The 7,331-nt window shown below is 39.9% G+C and overlaps 1 protein-coding gene across 3 annotated transcripts in view; it reads right to left on the bottom strand.

Moving 5' to 3' along the window:
- The window catches only part of LOC127421132 (phosphoprotein associated with glycosphingolipid-enriched microdomains 1-like), a 98,844-nt gene that overhangs the window by 31,253 nt on the left and 60,260 nt on the right, over positions 1-7,331 (bottom strand). For 2 of the 3 annotated variants that reach the window (XM_051663925.1, XM_051663923.1), the window contains exon 2: positions 2,152-2,187. The gene's annotated coding sequence lies outside the window, so the exon portion shown is untranslated. Of the gene's footprint in view, positions 1-691; positions 893-2,151; positions 2,188-7,331 lie in introns of all 3 variants that reach the window. The other variant, XM_051663926.1, reaches the window with a different exon arrangement.

The raw sequence follows: 7,331 nt of genomic DNA, 5'->3' as shown, positions 1-7,331 counted from the left end.
CAGGGGAAACTCACTTCCAGCACCTGTACAATCAGCACTGGTGCCCCCCAGGAATGTGTGCTCTCCCCACTACTCTTCTCCCTCTACACCAATGACTGCATCGCCAAGGACCCCTCTGTCAAGCTCCTGAAGTAGGCAGATGACACCACTGACATCGGCCTCATCCGAGATGACGATGAGTCTGCATACAGAAGGGAGGTTAAACAGCTGGCTGTCTGTTGCAGTCAAAACAACCTTGAGCTGAACACACTCAAAATGGTGGAGATGATTGTGGACTTTAGGAGGAACACCCCAACACTGACCCCCCTCACCATTCTAAACAGCACTGTGGCAGCAGTGGAGTCATTCAGGTTCCTGGGCACTACCATCTCACAGGACCTGAAGTGGGAGACCCACACTGACTCCATTGTGAAAAAGGCCCAGCAGAGGTTGTAATTCCTTCCCCGGCTGAGGAAGTTCAACCTGCCACAGGTGCTGCTGATACAGTTCTACTCAGCAGTCATTGAGTCTGTCCTCTGCACTTCAATAACTGTCTGGTTTGGTTCAGCTACAAAATCAGACATCAGAAGACTACAAAGGACAGTTCGGACTGCTGAGAGGATCATTCGTTGTCTTCAAGAACTATACACTTCCAGAATGAGGAAAAAGGCTGGGAAAAATCACTCTGGACCCCACTCACCCTGCCCATTACCTTTTTGAACTGTTGCCTTGTGATCGACGCTTCAGAGCTCTGAGCACCAGAACCATTAAGCACAGGAACAGGTTTTTTCCCAAGGCTATCCATCTCATGAACAGTTAAATTGACCCATTGAGCAATAACTATGTGTAATACACAGTTTATTCTTTCTTATATTTATCCAACACATCCAACCTCTTCTGCCATTACATTCCTCTGAAAAAAACAAAACAAACATTTGCACTGTACATTACAGATTTGTATTTACACTGTACATAACAGATTGTATTAGATTTGCACTACCTATGTGTATGTGTGTATGTATGTATGTGTGTGTCTGTACGTATGTGTATAATTATTTTTTATTTTTTATTATTATCTATGTCTTGCTGCTGTTTTTGTATTGTTTTTGTATTGTTGTACACTGGAAGCTCCTGTCACCAAGACAAATTCCTTGTATATGTAAGCATACTTGGCAATAAAGCTCATTCTGATTCTGATCTACGTTGTCCGGTGAAGTTAAAGTGACATGTTTAATATGGATGACTTCTGAAATTGACTTTTTGTAATTGCTATATTGCATATTTAAGCTTATAAAGTATATTTTATCCCCATCATTGTTGAATCCTCGTTTTATGTTTTCAGTTTACGGTGTTATTGTGTGCATTGCATAGACATGCTATTGTAGTAACTGAGGCTGGACAATATAGTATAAAAATAATAAAGTCTTCTTTTGAACTCGTATCAGCCATATCATGAGTTTAACCTCTTAAGCTGAAAATTGTAGTACAATTCAAACTTTAATAGTAGAAAAAACTCTTGAATAATCATATTAAGATCTACTGGTGGTGGCTGAGGAGAGTCCCCCGTTCTCTATTTAAAAGTGCTTTGAGTGTAGTGTCAGAAAACTAATTTAAATATGTAAATAACAGTATTGTTTATCTTCATCAAAGAAAGTAATATTTCCGTTTGAAATGTTTAATCGTATAACATAATATCAACATGAAAATAGCACTTTATGACTCTGGCTCCAGTCATGATCACAGCACAAGCGATGTCAAGGTAAACTCAAATTGGGAGATTCATCTGCCAGAAGAGCAGTGCCAGAACATGACTGATGTAATGTATTCTTCTGCAAATTGCTTGCTATTTTAAGTTTCAACCACAGATGTCGCTAGAGAGCACAAAGTTACATAGTGCAGCTTTAAGATTAAGATTTGTCTTTACCGGAACTAAGGGGAGCCAAACCTGTTAAATAGAAGGGGGTGTCCACATACTTTTGGCTATGTAGTGTATCTTTTTAAAACTAGGTACAACTGAAAAGTAATGACACAAAAAATCCTCATATGTGTATAAAAAAAAAAAAGAAAAAGTAAAATAAAAAAATTCCCAAAAAGCTGTAAAAACAAGAGCTCGTCATTAAAAATCAAGTCTTGCACAATTCTCTGTACTAAAAATTTTAAAACGAGTCCTACCTGAACACTTCAGTGTTTGGCTTCAGTGATTGTTGCCTACAGGGAAATGGAGAGAGACAGACAGAAACAGAAAAATGAAGCCATTAGATTCAGGAAGACATGTCTCAAACACAGTGGGATTTTGTTAGGGCCCCTACAGTGCATCCAGAAAGTATAAATTTGCAATACTTATGTACATGTGATTTTTTTTTTCGTTTTTTATTTTTTATAAATTTGCAAAGATTTCAAACAAACTTCTTTCACGTTGTCATTATGGGGTATTGTTTGTAGAATTTTGAGGAAAATAATGAATTTAATCCATTTTGGAATAAGGCTGTAACAACAAAATGTGGAAAAATTGAAGCGCTGTGAATACTTTCCGGATGCACTGTATATGCTCAGAAATGGCCCTGCTATTCAGTATTGAATGATATTTCAAAATGCACCTCTCAATCAACATCTTTCTTGTCTGCAACCATGAATAATTTTTTTTTTTACTGTGCTAGTCACAAGCCTTATCTACAATGCTGCCTTAGGGTACGTTTACATGACAACGATGCACTAAAAACTGAAACGTTTTTCCTTTGTGTTTTTGAAAAGTTTCGCGTACAGACGACAACATTGTCAAAAGGATCCCCATTCACATGGATCCGCGAAAACGACTAAAAACATTGTATTATGCATGCCAGGCCAGTAGTTGGCGATGTCACTTTGTAAACAAACACTACGCGCCTGCGCACATAAGCATTCTTCCACAGAGCGGTGAATACAAACAATGAAAATGACGAAAGCATCGAGCAATTCTGTCTCGATGGATGATGAGGTTGCTTTATTACTACAATTACTTTGCTGGTGAAGCGACAATAAACTCAAAATTTTGAGCAGCACAAACACAGTCCTGTATTCCGCCATTGTTGTTTTGAATGTCTTGCGCGTTGTTTTGAAGTACTTGCGCGCATGCCTATAGACTGAACTCTCAAGATTATTCAATAAACTCTGCTCATTTTTACCGCCACTCCGTTTCCTGCCTCCTTCTGTATTCCCCCTGCTGACTCTTGGGCTGGTAGGAGAGTAAGTTAACATAACAATCTGTTGATGTTGACTTTTGGATATCAGACAGAATTCTGATATATGGATATCTTCTGATGGAGAGAGAGGTCTTGTGTACACTGGATCTAACATGCATTACCTCATGTTTTCATATTCTAAGCATATCATTGAATACTGTACATGGCATCACATCTCTGTCTATAGGCTATATACATAAGCGGTGGGTGAATGAATTGCAGGGTAAAGGTACATCAAATAAAATTAAGTAAATAAATAAATAACATTTAAATTACAAATACATTTTTCCCATCTGAATCCATACATTAATTTCAAGATTTTCAAATTGCAGGTTCTGCCTACTGTACAATGTTCACACTCCATACAAAACACTCCAAATGAATAAATTGTTGATTATTGTTATTTGCACAGACACCAGTGTTCATATTGATAATTATACATCTCAAATTGATGCCTATCAATCCATCATTCTTTCTATAACACATAATACGTGTACGCATGACGTCATCGTTTTTACAAATTCACGTTTTTGTATGTTTACACAGAGAAGATAACGGCATCGTTTTCAAAAACCTGCACTTTAAAACCCGTTTTCAAAAATTTGCGTTTTCAGGGCCCAAAACGCCGTTATCGTGTAAACGAACAGCCAAAACGCATAAAAAGTTTTCCATTTTTAGTTGAAAAAGTTGTCGTGTAAACGGCCCCTTAGAATATGGCCAAAGCGAGGTATCTTTGGAAGCAGCATAATTATAGCACAGCCTTCGCATCAGGATCGCGCCTATGATGGCTTAAATACTTCCTACGGAGGCAGCTCAGTGGGTTTTGGAATATAGCTTATATAGAACCAATCTACAACCCTCAGCAAGCAGGAGAGATGTTCAGTAACATGATAAATTGTGCACTGAGGGTCTGATAAAGTGTATGGATCATTGGCTCCTCTACTCTCACCTGTGTAAGAGCTCTTCTAAGTTCCTCAGCATGAGTGCATCTCAAACATCTGCTGAAATGCATGTACGCACCAGCGAGTGATGTTCAGCTACTTGACCAAATCTGTTTGTGTTTGTTTGAGACGGAGAGCAGAGGAGCATTCACCATCTTCTATATCCTCACACACTGGCTCAAAAGTAACTTTATGAAACAATGAATGTACTGCATGGCGCATCAGGGAGAAAAACATGAACCAGATAATGATTGGTGGAAACCAGAGGAAATCTACATTTTAACCTTTCACCACCACAATTCTAGGGTTGTAGGGGTTGTTGGTGGTTGCAAAGGTGTTGTTATGTGGTCACAAATGTGTTCCGGGTGGTTGCTAGGTACTGCAGATTCTGGAGTGTTTTCAGTTGTTGCTTAGAGTGTTTTGGTCCAAGTTAAAACAGCCCACACACAAGTTTCTGTGATATTCTGGTCTCTAGATATGGCTTGTGTCCCTCGTTCAAAATAGATCTATTGGATTTTTATAAAATGTTTTGCCTGTTTTATTGCCCACCAGGTGGAAATCGTTAGTCTGATCACTTAGAAAAGTAAGCAGTTAAGTACACAAGTTTAATACTGTCAGGGTTCAGCCCCTTCAGTTGGTTTTGTTTCTTTCTTTTTGTGGCTGAATTATGACACTCATGTTTAGTGTTGTTATGTGAATGCATGGCTTTGTTTGGTTTTCATTGCCATGTGTTCTTGTGTCTAGTCATTTGTTGTCATTTGTGAGGGCACTTGGTTTTGTGTTTTCTCATTGTCATGTGTACTCGTGTTAGTTCAGTCCTGAGTGGACTGAACAACACCCCCCGTTACCTTGTTATTAGTTATTTTGCCTCATCGGCTTTCCCTTGTTACCTCATCATTTCATTCCCTATTTAACCTCATTGTGTTTTCTGTCCCATGCCAGTTTGTTGTGAATGTTTCTCTGTTTAGGTATCGTGTCTGTTTGCTCCTGCTCTGGAAGCCTCATTCCTGTTCCCCTGCTGCCCTGGCCCATTTGGCTCTGGACCGCGCGGCCTGTGGGACTTCCTCTCTCCAGCCCAGCCAGTCTTATCGACTCCCTGCCCTGGGACTTTGTTTGTTTTTTTTCATTTTTCTATTAATAAAGCCCATTCTCTTCTACTCTGCACTTGAGTCCTCGCCTATCTACTACCACACGTAACAGAGCGAACTGGCCAGTTTTGGACTGAGCAGAGTATGGGCATCTTCCTTTTCCCATCTCCCACCCCCCGGGGTTCCATCAGAGAGCGTTCAGCCCAGCTTGCCCGGATTCGTTCCCTTCGTCAAGGGGAGGCAGACGTGACGTCCAAGTCAGATCCATTGTCTGACCCTTCGCCAGAGGCTACCGCCACCAAGCCTGACCTTTCGTCTGCAGTTGCTGTCCCAAGCCTGCCTGACCCCTGCCCAGTGGCCACCGCCCTGCTTGACCCCTGCTCGGCGGCCTTCACCCTGCCTGACCTCAACCCTGTCCTCAGCCCTCCTCCCAGGCTGCCTGACCCCGCCCCCTACCTGGACCCTCCTCCCAGGCCGCCGGACCCCGCCCCCTTCCTCAAGCCTCCTCCCAATTAAAAATGGCTATAGCTTATGAAACGTGGGGCCCATTCCCAGCTAAATGTATGACTGAAGAGGTAAAAAAGGAAACAGTTCCTTCACAAGGAATGTAAGAATTGTGTGCTTCATGCCATCTAAAATAAAGGACTGGAAAAGCCATTTAATGGGGGAATGTGTTGGAAAGGCTGCAGTTCCAGACCGTGGAAAGCAACTATGGCCCTTGGCAACATGCTCTGAGAAAGCCATTAGTCACTTCTTTGCCAGAGTCACAATAAACCATCAACAGATCAAGTGCAGGAACTAAGTCCATCTGGACCTTTAGTATACAGACAGAAAAACGTCATATTAGAGATATATATATAATCTATTTTGTAAGTATCACAGTAATTTACCTCACAATACTGTATCAATATTCTAACACTAAGAATCAGTATTTTTGTTACATTTTTCACATTCATAATTTTGGGAAAAAGACTGACCACCATAAAACGTACTGCGACATTAGGTCAACGCATACTCAATTATTATGATTATTTATTACCGACACTAACATGTCCATGCTCAATATGACTTCTATGGCTTTATGCTGAAGTAAAGCAGAAAGATTAAAGTAAAGCAGCAGATTTATTGAGCAAAGCACCAAAGTCCAAGAAAGATGAATGTGAAACAAGTGAGAAACAATATTTCACAGTTTTGAATCACAATACACTATACATTAAGAATCACAATATTATTATATCGCGACCTAAGTAATGATATATTGTCTCACCAGGTCCTTGCTGATTCCCACCCCTACTTCATTTATGCATCTACATTTGTGTAACTGTATGTATAAAATGTGCAGCATCTGGAATGGCTCGGAATAGAACAAAGTCTGGAAAAACAAGCATTTTTATAGATATTAGGCTTGAAGTTATTTTATAGTTACAGACAACCATACAGCAAAAACGTTCCTCCCCAGGGATCTGCAAGTATTTTGTGGAAAAGCACAGCTGGATTTCTCCTGAGAACGGATCTGTTAAAAGATTCTCATGTGAACGCCAGAGGCATCTCTTGAATACATAATTGAATAGGAACAGCAGTAATGCAATAAGGAATTTTTTCAGATGCTCTTTTATCATAATTTTTTCTTTTTTTAATTTTTGAGGCTGTGATAACTCATCTGTAATGGAGGAGGGAGCTTGCCCCAAAAAAAGAACACTGCAGTATATTGCAACTTCTTGTTATTCTGGGCAAGATATTGTGAAGCCTGTCAAAATATTTGGGTGGTTTACATTAAATGTCAAGTAGTGGCAGTGAACTTAAAAAAAAAATAAAATAAAAAAAGGTTAAATGGTGATTACAAATGATGAAAAACAAAGAAATGGTGACTGCAGTAGGTGCCAACTAGTACAACTATAAGTATCAAGCAGAAGGCTATTACCTTACACAAAAAAAAAAAAAAAAAAAACAGTTACTCTCTGGCCATGTTGGAGGAAAATGACACATTCGACATATGTCGCTTTCTGGCTCTCTGTTGGACACATGGGTGCATGTCATCTGTCGATACTTTAAAACTCCCTGTGACAGGAAGTTCAGTGTGCTTCACGACAAAGACCTTCAAGAAG

This window comes from Myxocyprinus asiaticus, chromosome 30 (assembly GCF_019703515.2).
Source record: "Myxocyprinus asiaticus isolate MX2 ecotype Aquarium Trade chromosome 30, UBuf_Myxa_2, whole genome shotgun sequence".
Classification (NCBI taxonomy): domain Eukaryota; kingdom Metazoa; phylum Chordata; class Actinopteri; order Cypriniformes; family Catostomidae; genus Myxocyprinus; species Myxocyprinus asiaticus.
Note: the sequence above shows the minus strand (reverse complement) of the source record. Positions and strands in the feature narration are given on the sequence as shown.